The sequence below is a fragment of the Physella acuta genome, unplaced genomic scaffold (genome assembly GCF_028476545.2).
Source record: "Physella acuta isolate Inbredline_101_S28 unplaced genomic scaffold, ASM2847654v3 ptg000116l, whole genome shotgun sequence".
NCBI classification, from domain to species: domain Eukaryota; kingdom Metazoa; phylum Mollusca; class Gastropoda; family Physidae; genus Physella; species Physella acuta.
Window position 1 is genome coordinate 520001 of NW_026731636.1, and position 22500 is coordinate 542500.

General features: G+C 35.7%; 2 protein-coding genes across 2 annotated transcripts in view; both read left to right on the plus strand.

Annotated features, from left to right (window-relative positions):
* The window catches only part of LOC131934719 (CD40 ligand-like), a 315715-nt gene that overhangs the window by 19189 nt on the left and 274026 nt on the right, over window positions 1-22500 (plus strand). The window lies entirely within an intron of this gene.
* Window positions 1-22500, plus strand: part of LOC131934717 (uncharacterized) — a 307927-nt gene that overhangs the window by 12029 nt on the left and 273398 nt on the right. The window lies entirely within an intron of this gene.

Genomic DNA, 22500 nt, shown 5'->3' on the forward strand with positions numbered 1-22500 from the left:
GGGCGGAATCACCTGTTTCAGCTTAGTAAACGACTGTAGTACCCAAACGCACTCACAGTCGTTTGCACACACTTAATTGAACTTAGGCGCCATATCGAACACGGGAAGGCCCAGGGATCGCCAAATAGCGCCCTGTCGGGGTGCCGGAGGACGCCCGGATATAATTCACTTAAAGACTATAATAACCTTTCTTATCCATACTTTATCCACTGTCTAAAACAAAATTATGCACTTAAGCGCTCACAGAATAGCCCAGGGCGCCAAATCGAACCGTGCAGGGGCGCCTGCGAACGCGCTGTTTCAATTTAGTGAACAATTAAAATACCACAAGTTTATCCGCAAACGAAAGAAGTAAAGATATAGCAGCTGGCTTCTTAACTGGTATTGATATTTTTAAAAAATAATTAGTAAACAGTACGTTCAGTGCATAAACAGTGCATAAAAAAAAAGACAGTATCTAAATCACCTACTACAATGTGCTTGATCAATCCGTGATAGTTATGTAAGTATTGTTTTCCCAACATCAAATCAAAATAATAAAAAGTATTTTTTTCCTCAGATATATGTTTTTTATATAAAGGGAAGTAATTGTGTTTTCCTAATTTATCCAAGGACGTAATGAGTGCTAAAGAACTAAATGTAGATAATTTTCAGACATAATTTAAATTTGTGGAAAAGTTGATAAGTTTTTTAAAAAAGTGTTTTTTTAACATGCCGGCAATTATTATAATAAGTTTGAAAAATGAAAATTGTTTTACAGTAGCTCAAATATGAATTTTTAAAATCATGCACACGGAAAGATATAAGTAAATATAGAGGCTGTTTTGAAGCGACTTTTAACTGGTATTGATTAATAATGATAGTCAGTAAACAAAAACATACCCCCCTCACATTCCCGCAGAAAATGTTTGTGTGTCCTAAATTGTCAACAACAAAAAATTGAGTTGATATTGGTGTTACAAAATCAAACAATCCATCAAAAAAACTATCGTGAACTTTGTTGCAGGGTACCGTGTCAGATAGGAGAAGAACGGAAAGGAAAAAACGACATTAGATAGATAGATTCAATGACAAATATTCTCTGGACAAATCATCCAGACGAGATATATATCAAGACACATAATCTCAAGGACAAATGATCCACAGCCAAAAGATTTCATGATAAAATATATCAGACAATATCTCACAGCAAAATTCGTATAGTATTTGAGATAATTATAGTTTTATTTTTAAAATTTTGCAAAAAAATTGATTGTCTAAATGATTTAGTGAGAAAAGATTTGTGGCATAGGTTCGTCACATTGCCTTTAACGTATTAACAGGGGCCGCAACCAAATAAATTGTTAAATTGTTAAATTATCCCACTGACTGGTAAACCATAGTATGTGTTAAATTTAAATCATCGCAGATGGGTATCTGCTCTATTAAGAAGTCAGATTTTCGCTGGACAACAGCCAGGCTAGCATTGATTATAAACTTAAAACACCAATGTCACATTACGTTCCTTTAAAACAAAATCTTTCTTTTTGGAAACGTTTTGACCATAATTCGGTTAACGTATCATCATTTTATTTGATTTATTCATTTTTATATCTAAAACTTTTATACAAAGTGCTATTAACAAAAAAAAAGTTAACATAGTCTTCTGATCGTAAATAAAGTAGGCCAACATAAAATCCATTTGACAAGAAATACAAACATGTTAAAATCAACTAAAAGAATCATAGTTACTTAAATATTTTACTTTAAGATAATTTGTCTGAGACTTTTTGTCTGAGATCATTTGTCATGAAATCATTTGTCTTGTCAACCATTGATGACATCAAGGATTTGTCTGAGAACTTATCAACGTGGACGAAGAAATATAAAGTCAACAGTAAGACACCAATAAGGGTTAAAAAAAACAAATTTCACTTTCGTGGACGAGTTCCATACTAATTCTATACAGACGGTATTAGTCATATGATCTGGTTCAGTGAATAGAAAAAAAACGTCATGGTAAAGTCATTAACGTGTGACACAGCGTCAGCCTCGCTAAACATAGCACAATGTGTGAGGGTCGCGGTTTTTTCAATAGACTGGTTGTTGTAACGGTTGGCTAACACTTACTAGGATATTCCTTGTTACAAAGTAATTTGAAAGTAAGCTACACACTTTATAATGTATTCTCTTACTTTCCTCTTGGGGAGTTTGATGTCAGTGAAGAAATGTTCTTAAATTAGTATTTTTTATGTTGTCCTATATTGTATAATCCTGCTTTGGTCAATATAATCACATATTACAATTTAATAAAACTTTATGGATTTTTTAAAAGTAAGATAAAATATACACGACAAACCAATGTAAAGCACATATAAGGATGTGCTTTTTTTATTCTGTCAGTAAATTAAATAAAGTGGAAATTTACATTTAGAAGGGTGTGCGGACCTTTGACCACAGGTGCTTTGACCATAGGGGCTTTGACCATAGGGTCTTTGATCACAGGTGCTCTATCAACGGGTGCTTGATCATAAGCGCTGTGTCCGGCTTTGATCATAGGATTTTTGTCCACATAGGGTCTTTGATCTCAGGTGGTTTGTCCAATGCTATCCATATATGGTAAGGATTTATTTTAAAATTTGCTATTTTATATTTTAAATTGCGACATGATGTAATAACATGTTAAATTATCATGTATAAATACAAGTTTTGTATCATTTTTATCCTTTATATATGCTATGTATTTTCAAGTACATCTACATTATGTATTTGTGAAACTTGTTATATGTCGAATTTTTTGTGTTTCATTTATATTTAAAATAAATCTATGAGGCCTAGCTAGCACTAGCCTTTATGTGGAGACTAAATATAGTTCTTGACTTTTTTAAATACATGTTAATTTCTATTAACGTAATCTCAGAAAACATGTATCTTCTTCTTCTTCTTCTTCTTCGTTCTTAATTTTTTAGTGTTGGGAGGGATCGAGCCTTATCTGCCAGAGTGTTGAACTCGAACCTTTTTTCGAATTTATCAACCCTGAGCTTTTGCCGACTCGACCATGCTTGCATCACAATTAAGGATTACTTGTCAACTGGTTATGCGCCATTGACGCCATTGACTCCGATTTCAGCCTGCTTTATCCAACCAAGAACAAACTACAAGGCAGCAGTAGTTTGATCTTGGAGTTGTCTCTCCTAGAAGAGTGGCTGTCACCAGCTATCGAGCCTTATCTGCCCGAGGGTTCGAACTCGAGACTTTTCGGCTCAGCAACCGTGAGCTTTACCGACTTGACCACGCCGACTCCGAAACATGTATAAAATCGTATTAATTGTGTCATAAATTTAAATCAAACAAAAATTAATAATTTTTATTTTAAAATCTATATATTATGGTTAGCCCCCCTCTGTGGTCAAAGCCCCGTTGTGGTCAAAGCCCCTATGGTCAAACCCCCATGGTCAAACCCCCTATGGTCAAAGCACCTAGGACATTTAGAAGGCATACCTTTTACTATTTTTATTTTTTTCTCCCTGTTGGCAATCACAAATGTGAGCTGTGTTATAGAGGAAAAGCTGCTAGACAACAAACTATTAATGGATTTACTAAGAATTCGGGTCACAAGGATTTTATACATCTAAAGGATTTTAATATCAATTGTCTTCCCTCACGTTACCATGACAATGACCTCATGTTTGAAACAATCAAATCATTGCAGCCCTTAATGTCCAGGTAAAGACTAAATTCACCAGTCTAGAGAGACCAGAGTTTTACCCAGGCACTTAAGTTCCATATCCATTTTATAAAGACAGAGGAAGCCACGTGATGAGGTTAGGGACCGGAAGAGTGTGACTCGATGAACTGGACAAAATGTGTTGTGCTTTTAGATCAATGCAGAGAATTATATAAACAAATACAGGAGATTTGATGATGTGGACAAGTTGACCGTTATAGTGTCACATCCTAATGACTGTCCTAAACAAGTCTCTGAAGGACAATATAAGAGGGATTGCAGCTATTGGTACACAATATGTACATGTCCAGGCTCCAGTGGAGCGACTGTCTACAGGCAGGGATATGGCGTATCGGTTAATCAACATAACCACAGTGAATCAAACTCGAATAGAAAGAAATATTGGGGAGTTTGCGTGGTGATAAAACGGTTCGTTCTTGTCCACACATTTCAAAAATAAATCGCAGAACATTTCCCTCATTAATGATGTACGTTGACGTAAACTGTTAACCGTTATTATTGTCATCTACCATGATGAATGTTACATATTTTTTGTTTAAAAGTGTTGTAAATAATATGTGCATTACTAAGTCGCCATATTGTTGTCCTAGAAATTGATATCAAAATACGATTTTCTTTTATATGGTTATTACGGGCCTACATAAAAAAAAATCTAAACAGAAAACAGCTTTGTTCTTTAATATTAATTAATGTCAATAGATGAGTTTGTTGAAGAATTAAAAAATGTTCGTCTAAATCGTTATTAGTGTCTATCTTTTGTCCTGTTGTCTGTAATTCTAAAAATAAACATCAAAGCTTCAAATTAAATTAGTAAAAACTGTTTATATAATTTACAATACATTACCAAAAAAATAATAGTCTAACTTGCTATCATAAAAAAAACCTTTAGGTATTTAGTCGCCTTTAAGACCAATTCAATGATAATGTTAAGTGAGATCGGACTTTGCCCCTGTGATAAATTAACACTTAACATTGGGAGACGTTGGCGTGTTGGTACAGAAATCAAAGATTTCAAAATGGATATTACGTACTGAGTTTCATCCAAATACTCTACAATCTGTTAGTTGAAATCGCCTCTAAAATTGATACAGATCTGCATATTCGATATAATACTTATATCATACATGTTGTCACTGTACCTGAAACGGTGCTCAGGTTTTGCTTTACAGACACACAAATAGACATACAAAGTTGCAATACTAAGATTTTAGGAAACCAGGAGCTGTAAAGCGTTGATATTTGATTTCGATTTTTAGCACGATTATAATTATTTCTCTATACTAGAAACTTGTTATACAATTTAAAATCAAAGGTAAGTAACATTGACAAAAATCTGAACTCAAATGATTTTATTATTATCTTCCTTTATTATTTATTCATATGCACAATGTATGTTTAAAACTGAATAAATATTACTATACAAGAAATAGGCATAAACTATTAAACAAAAAGAAAATTAGGAAACAAAACAAACCTGCTTTGTTTAAAAAAGTATTAATGAAAGCAAGTTGGCTTAATTTTCGTATTATCTGTACAATTTAAAAGCTGTTTGTTGAAAACATTTAAAATATTTTTTTTTCTAATTTTAACTAATTAAAAAAATTAAAATGGTAAAGAATGTTAAAATTTATTTGATCTTTCAATCCATATTTCATAATTTAGGAAGTATTTAGTTAAGATGAAATAATGATAACTGAACCCGTTGTAAACCGAGGGTTTTTTATTTACATGTTGCTCTGAATAGATATGTAGATCTTGTTTATTTTACTTTGACCCACTTCATACTACTTGACATTACGATGGGGACAGGTGTGTTTTGAAATGCTCCATCTGTTTTAGAGTTGGCTGGTAAACTGAACTAGAGGTGTTAGTAAGTAAAAGAACAGTAGGATGAAAAAAAAAATTTAACAAACAATGCATTGTCTCTCTTTGTAGTAATTTACTGCAAAATGTAGCTTAAAAACGGCGGCAACATAATTTTGGGATCTAGATGGGGTTTGTGATATAATCATGAAATTCTTTTCTTTAAAACATTTTCATTGTTCCTTCATTTTTTACCGTAAACTCTTTTTTTCAGTAGAAAAACAACAGAGTTCGACAGTCCTTACAAAAAAAGAACATGCAGTTGTTATCAAACTAAACACCAGGTATATTTGTATCCGTCCGGCGTCAAAACGGCCAATGACAAAACGGCCCCGTCAATACGACCCCGACAATTCGGCCCCGACATAAGAGCCCCGTCAAATCGACCCCATCTAAAGGGCCAACGACATATGGACCCCGTCATATAGGCTGCCGGCGAATAGCCTCCTGTCATATAGGCTCCCGACAAAAGGGCTCCAGTAGATAAGGCTTTTGACATATAGGCTCCAGTCATTTAGTTTTTCGACAAAACGGTCCCCGACATTACGACTCCCAACATGTAGGCTCCCATCATTTTGGTTCACGACAAATAGGCTCTTGTCAATTTGACTCCCGACAAAAGGACCACTGACAATACGGTTTCTGTAGAGAATAAGTCTCCCGGCAAAACGGTCTCATTGAACATGACACCTGCCAGTGGGACCCCTTCATCAATATTCTTTAGAGTTAGCTTATCCAACACTCTTTAGTAATACAACGTATGCATCTCTTGTTCGGCTGGCCTTATTTTTTAAATAGTTTATCTATTATACGAAATAATATGTTTTAATTTAAGGGACATCTATCTATGACTTCCATAAATCGGTCGATTATACGCTGTTCCAACTCAAGTGTGTGGGGAGAGGGGTCCACGCTGTACATTCCTACCTGCAGTATGCTTGAAGGTTATCAAAACAACATGTCGTTATCCTGTAAACATCATGTATATTATACATTTACACTTCTGTGCTCGCTTTTAAGTGTAAGCCCTGCTAGGGGGGGGGGGATACCTTAAAATCTATCTAACTGTCCGGGTCAGTGCAACTGTGGTGAAACCCACGGTGGTATATCTTATCCTTAGTCTAAATAAACTACTAAAATAAGACAAAAACTTTAACAGTTAATAAAATTTATTTATCAAAAATATGGAACCAATGGAAAAATCACAGAAAAAGAATAGATAAAAACTGACACAAAACAGACAAAACCAAACAAAACACCCAATTTCGGACCACTGTCCTAGAAAGAGGAAAAATAGACAAATCAATTCAAAATGTAAAAAAAAGTTATACACAAGGCACTAAGAAGTTGACACAATTGAAAATAAAATGGATATTGTACAAAATGAACTTTCAAATGAAAGTAGTACAAAGAACACACTTAAACGTAAATATCAAGTCACTGAGCATAAAACTACTAGTTCAAAGCACACAATAATCAGCCTCGACAAGAGGTTCTCATAAAATATGTAAGTAAAATCTAGAGATAGATTCTAGATCCATGACTAAAATCTAAACCCAGACCACCATACTACCACGTGGTCTAGATACATCAACCATTGAGAGTTCTCAAAGTCGAAGTGACTAAATAGTATGTAGTCACTTCGTATATCAGCCTAACAAAAGTCTTATGTAAAATAAAAGCTATTAATAACATGTGTACCTCCACAGTGACATAGAATGAACCGAACACTCTCCTGGGGATCAACACGATCACCACAAGAAGCGAAAGGTCACTATAAAGATAAAAATATTATAACCAGCCTACAGCCACAAGTACATAACCAAACCCGACAGTCCGGAACGAACCGTGACTGTGGGTCAAGTAACAATAACTCCACCACTTAACCCAACAGCCAGGAGTAAACCATAGCTGCGGGTCAAGTCTAAAAATACCTTTATCCCTGGCTTAAGACCAGCCCAAGGGATACAATCAATAAAATGTGTGTATTACTTAACCCAACAGCCAGGAGTAAACCATGACTGCGGGTCAAGTCTAAAAATACCTTTATCCCTGGCTTAACACCAGCCCAAGGGATACAATCAATAAAATATGTGTACCACTTAACCCAACAGCCAGGAGTAAACCATAACTGTGGGCCAAATATTATTAAGCAGTATCCTTGGCTTAACACAAGCCCAAGAGATACAACAAAGTAACAAAATGACCATAACATAATAAAAACTCAGAATCTGAGTCCACATGGCCTGACCACAATGGCGGTCAGAAAACAGCCACAAAAAACTTATGGCCAGCATCCAAAATTAACAGCAAAGCAAAAAAATAAACTTATTTCTAACTTACCAGGTCTATGACGAACACAAACACAAAATAAATACGGCTGGATGGTGTGAATTTGCTGTTCTTTACAATCGATGACCAGAGATCTTCCTGCTCTTTTCATCGCTGCTTTCCACACACCAAAAGACAGACTCGAACCAGCCGGAAATCGACTTCCACACACCTCACACACTACACGTAAACAAACAGTCCCAAATTCACGGATAACAAACCAAACGCCGCAAAACATGCAACAGAATTATATAAAAAGACACTTAACATAAACAATGACAACAATATAAACGAAATATATACAAACTAGCTATAAACAGGGACATAAACAGTGAGACAGCGGCGCCATAATACGGGACTACACAACTAAAAACTACGAACAATTTACCACATGAAACGAAACGATACATTCGCCTTCTAAGTTACAAATAATAAAAATACACTCCAGCCGCTCACATACACGCCCCTTAAAGCTTGCGGTCACCGCAAGCTAACAAACCTGAAAACAAAATCAGCCCACAGGGCACAATCATAAATGTTACAAAAAAACAAAACTTTGCAAAAGAACTTGCAAAAAAATCAGCCCACAGGGCACAATCATAAATTTTACAAAAAAAAAAAAAAAAAAATTTCCAAAATAATCAGCCCACACGGCGCAATCACAAGTCTAGCCTACTAGGGATTCTGCGCTCCCTGACCGACCTACGCAGAGGTATGTCAGGTGCTGTGGGGTTACCGGCTGCTCTTGTCCCCGGTAATTGGACCTTATAAACTATGTGGCTGTAGCCTGGAGCAGCCGGCGGTATCACTTTGACCGGCCTTGGGGAGGGCGGTTGAGCCCTGGGAGGCACATATCTGGTAATCTGGGTGCTTGCCACCCGGCGGGTGCCAGAAGGGCCATCTGTTGGGTTCTAGAATCTAGGGGTATATAAATAACAGACAAATACGACGTATACAACAATAACACTAACACTCTATAATAACAATAATAATAAGATATTTAATAATATATACAGTACTAAAATAATAAAAGGATCAAAAGGGGTCTACAACATAAATACAATACTCAACACCACGTTCCACGTTCCACGTCCACAGCCACACTACAACTAACTGATTCACACACTGCCACACGCCCTGACACCCGTCACCTGACACACCTCACGTAAACACCACTCGCTCCATGTAAACACACTCAACCAAGGGATACAACTATACACCAAACGGAGGGTACCTGTCGTTCCAGCACACAACACAAACACACACAAGCAGGGGACATGTAAGGGACGTAACACCATCTTTCTTTTTAATGGCGTAACACCCGCCGGTGATCGGAGGTACTTCGACCACGACATAAACTGTCGGGTCGTCCAGGTCTGCCATTTTGCGTCTGGCTAGTGGGGGTTGTCTCAGAAGGACCAGATCGCCTATGGCCAGTTCAGCTACAGGTGCCTTTTTGACCTGCTTGTCCTTCTTGCTTGACTCTGTCTGGGGGCGTTCCCGAACACCACCACCCGGTGCCTTAATTAAGGATGGGTTAGGTGGAACCATTGCCTCTAGTTCCTCAGATTGGTCCACCTTTATACTAGTTATGCTGGCGCGTAGGCAGGATGTTGGGCCTGATACCAGTGACGGATCTGGGTAAAAAGGTTGGTCTAATGGCTGTACCACCTTGTCGTCCTTCATTCTGGGGTCTCCTTTCGTCGCCTGAATGGTTGGTACACTCTTGGCAGGCACCAGAGTCCTTTCGCGGGGGCGGAGGACCTTGTCCCCTCGCCATACCTTCGGTGTCACCCCTGGAGGCTTGATCAGGTGGGCCAATGTGGTCAGGTCCTGGAGAACGTTCATGCCCAACAAACATTGTGGAGCTGAGCCACCCATTGGATCCTTTATTACAAGGAACCCCCTTGTCGCGTATTTCTTCCTTGTTGACCTCCAGGTCAGTAATAAAATAGCCATTGTATGGGATGGCCAACCCATTTGCTGCCCTCGGGAACAGGGGTGTGTCTGTTCTTAGGATAATGTTCTTGAGGATACTGTTAAAAAATGTTTCAGTGACCGTGCTGACTTGTTAACCACTGTCTATAACGGCCGTCACCGGTACACCTTGTAAATACAGTCAGGATGGGGCACTGTCCAGCCAGCTTGTGAATGTTGGAGTTTGGGCTCTGCCCACCAGCAGTAGCAAGACTCTGAATCACTGCGGCCTCCTGCTTCTTTGAGTTTTGACAATGGCGGGCGAGGTGACCTTGCTGGTTACAATTATAACACATTCTTGTTTCCGCCTCTGGACGTCGGCGGGGTACCCTTCGGCTAGATGACACTTGAGGATTCTGTGCCAAATGAGTCAACAGAGCTGATAGCTGCTCTGCGAGCTTGTCCACCCTGTCTTCCAGCTTGGACCTGGGTAGGGTGGGTTCTTCCTTGGGGTGGGCATGTAGAGCTGCCACATAGGCAGGTTCTGTCCCTGGGCCCTCGTCTCCAGACCATCGAATGGCCGCATCCCGTATGGCCAGGAAGGGGATCTTAGGGTCCCTGAAAACTAGTCCTTGCAACTGGCGTCTGACTGAGGACTGGCTCAGTTTTTCCATAAACTGGTCCCTTAGGAACTCAGCATTCGTCTATTCGTATTATACATTTACACTTCTGTGCTCGCTTTTAAGTGTAAGCCCTGCTAGGGGGGGTACCTTAAAATCTATCTAACTGTCCGGGTCAGTGCACCCGTGGTGAAACCCACGGTGGTTATATCTTATCCTTAGTCTAAATAAAAAAACTACTAAAATAAGACAAAAACTTTAACAGTTAATAAAATTTATTTATCAAAAATAAGGAACCAATGGAAAAATCACAGAAAAAGAATAGATAAAAACTGACACAAAACAGACAAAACAAAACCAAACAAAACACCCAATTTCGGACCACTGTCCTAGAAAGAGGAAAAATAGACAAATCAATTCAAAATGTAAAAAAAGTTATACACAAGGCACTAAGAAGTTGACACAATTGAAAATAAAATGGATATTGTACAAAATGAACTATAGACGCTTAGAAAATAGAAAAAGACGCTTTGCTTTGTGTGGAAGAGTCTTTTGACTAATAAAGTACGTGTTGACTAAAGCTGTAAGTGATATCACGTCCGTTTAGTCAGGGACAAGCAACACGTTTCCTAACAGGGCCTAAATCAATACTTATCAGCTATCACATCTAGTATTAACACCTAATGTTAGTAAAGTCTACACGGAGAAAATGACGTACTCATTAACATATGTGTCATTTACTGTCCGATGTAAAGTCTAATGAACCCGTTCTAGCCTATTCGAAATGATTGACAGTATTATAAACATGGACATTCATTGACTAGCGAGCAGGTTATGAAGGGAGATGGAAATTGGTACTTTCTTCAATATGAGAGAAATCTTTATAAAACGTAGAAACGGTGTTTAATAGTAGTAGAATTTACGGTTCTTAACACTTTCGATTGTTAAATGTATATGCGCGTTTTTTTTTTCTGTTTTTTTTTTTTTTTTTTGCTTTACAATTGAAGGTCTTAAGCCTTTAGACTACTTTTATCAAGTGTGGTACATTAAAGTAAGTAATACACAAAAAACGGGTTCGAAGAAACCATTTCGGTTGTCATAGAACCCCGAAAAAACGTCCGCCATTTATAATATTTCAGCACTACTAAAAACACTACGGCATTTTACAAGCTTATATTTAACTCACTTCCTCGACAGTCTGTCTGTCGTCAGTCTGTCTAGATCGAAACGCCGGAGTGAAAATTCGGACACTTCTACTTGACCGATACGATTCACAATTGGCACGTATGTCAAGACAATAAGACAATGCAATCTGAAATTAAATTTTACTTAATTGGATGCCTTATTAATTTTTTATGAATTAATTAAAATTTGGACCGAATTAGTAGGCATGTCTATCCAACCACATCACACGCGTCATCACGTTCAATAGCTGCGCCATTACGTTCAATGGCTGCGCCATCACGTTCAGTAGGCGCGCAATAGTTTTTAGTCATGTAACTCTGTTGTAAATAAACATGTAAAGTACTGAAAAAAAATTCATAAAAAACGTTTTAATAACAAGCTTTAATGTAATAAAGCACTAAAAAGTAGAAAATAAATTAAAGTCTACTATTTAAATTTTCTATCGGAACACATCTTAGACATCAAACACAGCAAAAGGTGCTGACATGTCATGCTCCCTCATTCCTCATTTCTGATACATTCTTGTCTGTCGCCTTTCTGGTGTGGCAACAGTTGCTGGACTTAACCTCCTTTTGCGGGAAGCTTCCAATTGCTATTACAACGAGCCGCATAAACAAATATTTTGAAAAACGAAAGCTTAGTCATTCAGTACACTTCTACTAGTAATACTAATATAATTGTAGCCTACTACAGTGTAAAGTTCATAAATAGATGTTAGGCTCAATATGTTTAGAATAGCCGTAGCGGCCTACTGTTTTGTGTTTACTGATTAAAATTTACAACACGATCTATATTACATGCAGATATATGCACTATTACTAGTTTACATGTATTCATTACGTACACGCTAGCTATTGTAGACAAGACAGTTTTTTTTGCAATAAATATAACTAACTAAACTTACTTCTAGAACTAGACTTTGGTATACAAATAAAATATACTAAACCTAGTAAACGAGCCTGCAACTGCCATCTCTATTCTTGTTATTCTTTTACTACTAGCAATTAATTACAATATTTCTGAGGTAAACGCTATGCTAACCTTCTTATAAATGTATAAATATATTTTTAAAATACATTTCGATAATTATTTATCAAAATAATATTTCTGTTGCTCCACATCGAAAATCGGCCATTTCTAAGAAATCCTAAAAAAATGACCATGTGCCCTGACAGTACTTACAAGTCCACCTGTAACCATCGATCTAATACAAAGACAATTTGATTAAAAGTGTATAACTAAAAGTTAAACGCGTTTGCCTGACTATTGAAGGTGCCAATAACAAATATTTGGTGTTGAAAACTTGAAAATACGGTAAAACAAAGGGAAATCAGGAACACATGTGAGATATGTACAGAACGATTGTGAACTACCGATACAAGCAGAGATTGAAAATGGCGCCACACCAGAAATTTTCAAAAAACATCGATCATTCTACCTACCTGTGACTCATGGGAGATGATACTATCAATTACATTAATAATTTTTAAAATTCGTCTTAAATTAAAAATAATACAGGCGCTTAATAAAAGTGGTACTTATAAGTACCGTCAGTAGATGAAGGGTTAACTCACTTCCTCGTCAGTCTGTCGTCAGTCTGTCTAGATCGAAACGGTGCAGCGAAAATACAGGCACTTCTCCCTGACAGATACGGTTCATAGTTAGAACGTGGGTCGAAACATGAAGACAATGCATCGTGACAATAAATTTGACTTGAGTGGTTGCCTAATTAATTTAGTTATGAATTAATTAAAATTTTGACTAAATTAGTAGGCATGTGTATCCAACTGCACCACACGCATCATCACGTTCAATAGCGCGTCATCACGTTCAATAGGCGCGCAATGGTTTTTAGTCATGAAACTCTATTGTAAATAAAAACATGTAAAGCACTAAAAGAAATTTAAAAAACGCTTTAATAACAAACTTTTATGTACTAATGCACTAAAAAGTAGAAAATAAATTATAGACTACTATTTAAATAACTATCAAGAAAAACGTGGGTCTCTTCCTAAACTTTAGTAAAGGTATCCAATAGATACTAAATTGACCCACGCTTTTCTTTATAGTTATTTAAATAGTAGTCTAGAATTTATTTTCTACTTTTTAGTGCATTAGTGCATAAAAGCTTGTTATTAAAGCGTTTTAATGATTTTTTTATAGCAATCAAATTTACGCTGCTCATATTTTAGTATATATTTAAATTTTTGTTCCGACATTTTTTTTAATGAAGTTACTGTTCAGAAACATTGCACTCTTTTCAGCATACGAAAATTTTTAAATTTGTATATTTTTTATCATGTTTTTTTCTGTAAAAGCAATTACAATTATCTCGTGATTTTTTGTTTATTATTACACGAAAAACAAATAATAAAAATACGGTGGGATCATTAATAAAATAAATGTAGTAAGCTTTTGAGTGCTACAACTGCTAAATGCAAAAAAAAACCCCAGCAAACAGTAGCAAAAACTTGGTAACGAAAATACAGTTTTTGAGTAATTTGCAAAGCTTATTGTAAGCTTTGGATGTTTCTCAAATGAAGGAAAATGCGAAAATCAAATACATGAACATCCAGTTTTCCAATTTTCTACTTTTTAGTGCATTAGTGCATAAAAGCTTGTTATTAAAGCGTTTTAATGATTTTTTTATAGCAATCAAATTTACGCTGCTCATATTTTAGTATATATTTAAATTTTTGTTCCGACATTTTTTTTAATGAAGTTACTGTTCAGAAACATTGCACTCTTTTCAGCATACGAAAATTTTTAAATTTGTATATTTTTTATCATGTTTTTTTCTGTAAAAGCAATTACAATTATCTCGTGATTTTTTGTTTATTATTACACGAAAAACAAATAATAAAAATACGGTGGGATCATTAATAAAATAAATGTAGTAAGCTTTTGAGTGCTACAACTGCTAAATGCAAAAAAAAAACCCAGCAAACAGTAGCAAAAACTTGGTAACGAAAATACAGTTTTTGAGTAATTTGCAAAGCTTATTGTAAGCTTTGGATGTTTCTCAAATGAAGGAAAATGCGAAAATCAAATACATGAACATCCAGTTTTCCAATTTTCTACTTTTTAGTGCATTAGTGCATAAAAGCTTGTTATTAAAGCGTTTTAATGATTTTTTTATAGCAATCAAATTTACGCTGCTCATATTTTAGTATATATTTAAATTTTTGTTCCGACATTTTTTTTAATGAAGTTACTGTTCAGAAACATTGCACTCTTTTCAGCATACGAAAATTTTTAAATTTGTATATTTTTTATCATGTTTTTTTCTGTAAAAGCAATTACAATTATCTCGTGATTTTTTGTTTATTATTACACGAAAAACAAATAATAAAAATACGGTGGGATCATTAATAAAATAAATGTAGTAAGCTTTTGAGTGCTACAACTGCTAAATGCAAAAAAAAACCCAGCAAACAGTAGCAAAAACTTGGTAACGAAAATACAGTTTTTGAGTAATTTGCAAAGCTTATTGTAAGCTTTGGATGTTTCTCAAATGAAGGAAAATGCGAAAATCAAATACATGAACATCCAGTTTTCCAATAATGTCAAATACAACATGATGATGGATATTGAACTTTTGTAGAGATCGTGTAAGATTTGGGAAAAGTAATTTTTTTTAATTAACGGGGTCTTACAAATTTTGTATTAAACACCTTAATTTTTTTTTCTTCTTAAAGATGTTATTTTTGTTAATACAAAAAGGACAAAGAATACAAAAGTGCAAGAACCCCAATATGAAAAAAAAATATTGTGTTTATTGCTTTTATTCTGCGCATATCCCCTTAGCAAAAATGTGGTTCTATAGTTTCAAAACAACAAGTTAAAAAGTATATGCAAATAAAGAAGAAAAGAAAAAACGAAGACAAGCGATAATTTTGTTCAGGTGTAATTCACGACTAGGCGATGCGCAGGTTCATGTGTAATGCAAAATTATTAACCGAACTACTGAGCTCAAAATTGTAATGTGCTATGTGTTTCTCTTAGGAATCTCTCAACGACGTACTCAAATGGGCAATTTTATGCATGATTTAGCATTAATTTAAACTATTTTCACGTCACCCATTGAATACTGTCGGATCTTACAGGTCAGGATTATACTACAATAGCTGTCCTTTCCTCAATGGTCTAATATAATCTGCACGTTTTCTTTTTTTTATCTTTTTTCTTTTAATAAATGGGTCAATCACTTGGGTAAAAAAATCGCATGTGACTTACTAAACTATGAAAAGATATAAAAAAAATTCACTTTGTAGCACTAACATTGGCCTGTCCTTATGGTTTGTTCACTTTAAAACTAAACTTCATCAACCTCCCATAGACTTGTTGTATTCAAAACAAACATAATACCTTTTGAAAATAAATAACAAAACTAGTTTGAAAATAGTATTAACTAAAACTTTTAACTCCTTTAACAGATGATGTTTGAATGCTATTGAATTTACAGCTAGACTCAAACTCAATCTCCTCACAAATTGAAATCAATATGTATTTTGCTGTTTATTTAACAAGGCCACCTGTTCAACATTCGTGTAAAATATACTGGACGCTAAAAACAAATGCAAGCGTATGAACTAACAGACTTTCTAAAATAATTCCATCACGTGAAGGTTAATGTGTTTTGTAATAAATAAACACGTGTACCGTAAATGTTAAAATCAACACTCATACTATAAAAAGGTATGATGTCAGTTAAGAAATAGATAAAGGACGATGGTGTCTACTTTTTTATGAAATTACTTACCATCATACAACTATCATCTAAACAACCGTAATCTACTAAAACATCACTGTAAGCTATCATCACCTAATTTCATGCATGCTACTATCTCTTTCACTCATTACCTACAGTCAATGTATGCTACCATCACCTAAAACTAATTACACTAAAACCATCTACACTCAATGTGTGCTACCATTAACAACACTCACATTATGCTACCATCACTTATACTGCCTGTAAGCTACTATCTACCACACCCAGTGTATGCTACCATCAATAACACTTAATCACCTACCATACCTACCTGCTACCATCACCCTATACTCACGTTACGCTTCCACAACATACACTTTCACTGCGCTACCACCACCACCAGTGACGGAACAATAAAAAATTGGCCATCCTGCAAAAAAAATGGTTTGCCCCCCCTATATATATATATATATATATATATATATATATATATATATATATATATATATATATATATATATAAACACAATATACGACCATAGGATACTCATTTCTGGCCTGATTGGGTTTAGACAAAAAAAGGTTGTTTTTTTTTTCAATTAAAACAAATTTGATGTCCTGTGTGTGAGTGCATTAGTCTGTTTTGAAAATCTTTTTTATTTTAGCTCCGCCATAAGACCTCTAAACTTCCAGTCGGTCAAAACAATATAAAACATGAAAGCTTTTAACAAGCAATGGTGTCTATGAAGAAACAGAAGTTGTCTCAATATTTTAGCGCAATGGATTTTTTTATTTTTTGTTCAAAAGAATTTTTGCCGACAATAGCGGGTGTTTGATTGCAGGAGAAAGAGGACTCGGCTTTCACAGTAGTTAAAAAAAAAACAAATGGAAAAAGAATATACAAGAGTGTGGGATGGTGTCTATAGAATAAAGATAATCCAACCGCAGCTTCAGTATTCCTTTTACAAGACAACTATGAAAAACATATTATGGTCGACTGTGTGCCCCTAATTGGCGTGCCCCCCCCCCCCCCGCATTGCGGGGTCTGGCGGGACTGTCAGAGTTTATTCCAGGTATCCCCCCCACCCGAAATTTTTTACCACCCCCCCCCCCCCCTCCGAACGAAATGAAATTTATATAATTTATATAGAAAATATATACTTTTAACACTGTCAGAGTGTCGGTGGTTTTAAAACCAATTCAGTGTAGTGACAAAGCTGACAGATAGCATAAATCTACCCAAACTTGAAATGTAAATAGAATTGTTTATAAATAGAATAATAATTAAATTGGATCTGCGACTGGTTGAGCCTGGACGTCTTAGCTCTTGTCCTCTATTTTGTCGCTGATGTCACTTGAGGAGGAATTTTGAAACTATTTAATTTCAGCTGCTTTTTCAGCATAATATTCCCCATAATCAACACAGATGACACAGATGGTGTTATGAGTGTTTCCCGAATGGTTTGTGATTTACCCTGCTTTACGGTCAGGTAAACGTCTTTGCAAGGATCCGTTTGTTGATGGGTACAAAGCCTAGAACAGACAGAGTGACCGTTTCATCGAATCTAGCTCTCTTCACCTTGAAGAGTATTGAAATTCCGCCGAGCTGTTCATAAAAATCAGCTCTTTGCTTTATTATAATAAACACTAGACCAGCCCTTACTACTCAATCCTACCCGTTGTCCATTGACAAATAATTACATCACAGTATGTTAACGTAAACATAGAGACGATTAAACTCTGGCTATCCCGACAGCTGAATTACACCCATGTGAATAACCCAAACCCTTCTATTACTATACACACTATACCTTGTATAATTAAAATTTAATAAATTTTAAACGTTCCTGGAAGCGCCGGGTACTTGCTGCTTGTTTTAATTTGTTTAAATGTGAGTCTGCTGATGAATGTACACCCACTGGTGAATTTCCTACAATGTAACAGCTTTTGCTGCTGTAGCCAACAAACATGGTGTTGTGACATATCAGGCCATGGTTAGAAAATATATGCAGCAATATTTCAATTGTGTTCTTGAACTGACTAAACTTTATGTGGTGTGTGTTATGATGCATGTCCTTAACGTAAGTTGGTGTGAGGGAATATTGGTGCTCACGTATGTTAAACGAATGGATAATGTGACGCGTTTAGTGACGTTTTGTGTAGAGACTGGCTGCTGTGTATTGTGTTTGAGTGGTATCATAACGTAGATTAATAAAAAGGAGATTAGACTGGTAGAGACTAATAAGGACGGTGTAAAGTTGACTGTTGACGATTTGGTTGGAGTGTATTGTGCGCGTGTTAAATATAATATTTGTGGCGTAAGTGTGACGTGAGCGTGACGCGACAATGTTACCGATGACTTAGGATGCAGCAGTGAAGACAGTTGAGGGTTAGTCATTGTAGGAAAATGACGTGTATTGATATCTATATATATAATTCTCTTCTGAGATCAGTTAGAAAACAAGCTGCAAGCGCGCCTTTGCAGTCCCCTCTCTTCCTCTCTATCGCTATCACTACCAACCCCACCCCACCCCCACATGATCTGGTGAGCGGTGTTCACTCTGTTTACACTTTACAATCATAGAGACGGGTTTGGTGACGGCTATTAGGGGCAGATAATTGAGTTTGAAACGATTTTAAACTTAGAGGAGGTAACTAAGAGGAGGCTGCTTTCACGTGGGGGGGGGGGGGGGGTTAGTGTTTTTAAGCAAATATTTTCAATGGCAGCATTGGTACTGTCGAATTCACAAATTATAAATTACTGAAAAGTAGAAAAAAAAACTAAATAGCGGCGTATGATACGCAGCGGGTCGGCATGTTTTATAGTATTAGTGTTTGATAATAAAGTTAATTCTATTTCATGATCGAAGTTGTTGATATCGTTAATTAGTGTCGTTGGAAAATAAGAGTGTTCCTCTTCTCATCACAAGTTTATAGTTGAAGTATTACTTATAGGAGTAGTCTTCATACAGATTCATAGAGAAACCCATATAAATCCCCCATCACAGACAGTACGTGACAACTTTGCGATATTGAAACCGTGGAAATCACGCCAGTCGCCAAAGTGTATTCTACCTCACTATTACACAGAGTGATTAACGTACACAAGACCTTTAATACAACACGTCCTGTGCTGTGCCCTGCGATCGTGTGCAAACACGTGCCCCGACGTATGTGATAAAAAAAATATAACGCAGGTATTGTGTACATTTAAATAACTCAGTTTTAGAAAACAAGATCACACGTCTAAGAATATTAGACTGGTAACGAAGTAATGAAACCTTTTTAAAATAATGCTTCAGACTTTCTTCTGACCACGGCAAAATCGAGCCTTAATCTATTTAGTAAGCAATGGCTACGCTGTTTCGGGTGTCGCCTGTGTGGCATTTTGTGGTGCCACACCCACCCTCAACAAATAATGTATATATGTACCAGACACCAGGATTTTATATCTGAAGTTTTTGTAGGAGAAACCATTGTATCCCGAGATTTAATGGAGCCATGTACATGTTTGTATTTCTATGTTTTTGCGTTTGTGTGTGTGAAACAGACAGAATGTTCATTTTTCAACATAATTTAGTCAATTGTATAGTTTATAATTTTTCGATAAAATGATTGGCATTTTCCCAAGGTAAATTCAGCCTACGAAAACTAAACTAGACTAAAGCTGTCAACATAATAAATACATACAAAAGTGCTCGCACGTTAATATATTCAGTAGAATATAAGTAGAAAATAATTGCTATACATCACAATAATGCATGCGATCACTCTACTATAAGCAATCAAAAACGTGGGGCGCCGTGAGTTTCTTACAGTTTCTAATACTGTTGACTCTCTACAAGCTCCCTAATAAAAGTCAATAGTATTATCTAATCAATAGTAATATAACTTTTACTTCGGCGCCCCACGTTTTTCATCGCTTATAGTAGAGTGATCGCTTGCATTATTGTGATGTATAGCTTTTATTTTCTACTTTTTAGTTCAATCAGAAAACGTGGGTTTTTTAAAAACTTTTTTAATGATTATTATTTTCTACTTTTTAGTCTTTGTCTGTTTGTTTGCATTAAAATCTTGCTATCGATTTTATCTTTTCACTTTTTTTGGGTAAACAAAGACAACTCGTAAAAAGACAACTCGTAAAAAACACGTTGTGTGAATACATTACTGACTAGAACACATAGATTTGAACCCGTGTCGAGTGGGATAGCAATCGTGTGCCCAACCACTCGACCATATCGTCTCCCCCATTCTGGCCACCATTTGTTACGGTTGTTTGTACACAAACACCGCGTGAACACTACTCAGTCAGCAAAGAGGGAGAGTACCGAACCTTGTTTTCATCAAATTACAGGTACTGGGTTATGTCCCCTTTTCCCCACGTTTTTACTACAATTATATAGCGGTCTAAAATGCTCAATAAAATGTTTCCATGGATCAATTTAGTAATAATAACAATTGAATATTCTATGGTCATCCAAAAGAAAGCTTCCCTGAAAATTTCAGCGCGCTAGCTAACTGGGAAGTGCCAGAAATTTTGATCGCAAGATTTGATTGGAAAAACAAACAAACAAACAGAGAAAGCAAGTTAAAGAAAACGTGGGAAAAAATATCATAACATGATGTTTGCCATCGGTTGATTTTATTTTAAACTGCTATAAATCTGTCATAATCTAAATAATATTTTAAAATTTGTTTTTCTTCTTCCAACTGTTTTAAGTTTGAAATTATTCGCGTAATTATAATAACACTCACGTGTCGTTTTATTTCTCCATTAAGCTAGAGAGAGAGGGAGAGAGAGAGAGAGAGAGAGAGAGAGAGAGGGAGAGAGAAAGAGAGAAAGAAAGAGAGAGGAAAGCATAGATAAAACATTATTTTATTGACGTATATTCTTTTCTTCTTATAATCCTTTCATACATTAACGAATGGAAATTCAACCTAATCGCTACTTATTAATTCAGTACTAAATCTTTATCGTGCCTTTTTCTTTGTGTTCAGTTTATTAAGGACAACGGTTTTTTTAGATTTGTGAATAAAAGGCTTGCCGTCACACAGAGTTTAACCTAACTAGTCGGTTTACTAACAGCCCGAATATTTAAAAAACATCTTTATTTTCAAACTATTTTCTCATTCTACTGAATTAAATTCTATCCAGCTCGCTAACAAGATCTGAAATAGTGTATTACATTTAATATGCGCTTTCAAAATGCGCATATTATTTTGAAATTAAGTGCTGTAACTGAGCCTTTATCAAACGGTATGTGTAATACACTTTAAAAATACAGACACATGAATAAGTAATTAGAATGTTCCTATGGTTTTCATGTCGTCTTTGTCAAGATGCGATGTTCTGGAATGTTTGCAAATATAATACTTAATTACAAAATTAATAACATTAAATTCATTTGTATACATCATCTTGTCCCGGTTGTGCCAAAGTTCATTCGCATTAGAGACCTCAGCATGTGAAAAGATAGTTGGTCTTAGCACTATGCCCAGCCACCTTTGTTCATATGTTAGTTACCCAGTATTATGGGACGTTCCACTGATTTGAACCCGGGTTTACAACTCAAGACTCTACAGCTAGGCCACACCGTCACATATGGTTCTGTCATACATTTAATTTGTAATCTACAAATCAAAAATTAATACGAAAATTTTAACGATCGTCGTTAAAAGAAAATGTGATGCCCTCATGTACAACCCATTAATCCATCACTGTCAATAAATCATGTGTTTATTATTTCTTTTTCTATACTTATGAGATAAACCTAGTCGTATCATTGTCGCTCCAACAAGGCGCCAAGGTTAGGTTTTAATTCAAATTAATTAATTACATAAAAAACGTCCCTTACCGACCTGTCATTTCAAACAACTTGACCTAACATTCAAAACAAATTAATTCTCACGTTATGTTGTGATTTCGAACGATGCAATTAGCCTGACCAGTAGGTATATAGATTTTTAAAATTATATTAGGCTTAGAGCGTTATAGATTTCGTCTACCACTAGCGGGTCCTTGTTTGGTTAGCTATTAGACGGATTTTTTATAAAGGCACGTGTTGAAGTAAAACAAGCTTTTTCTAGTCATTCGGGCAGTGTTTTCATTGAGAATTATGTGAGTGGTTTTTATTTGGTAAATA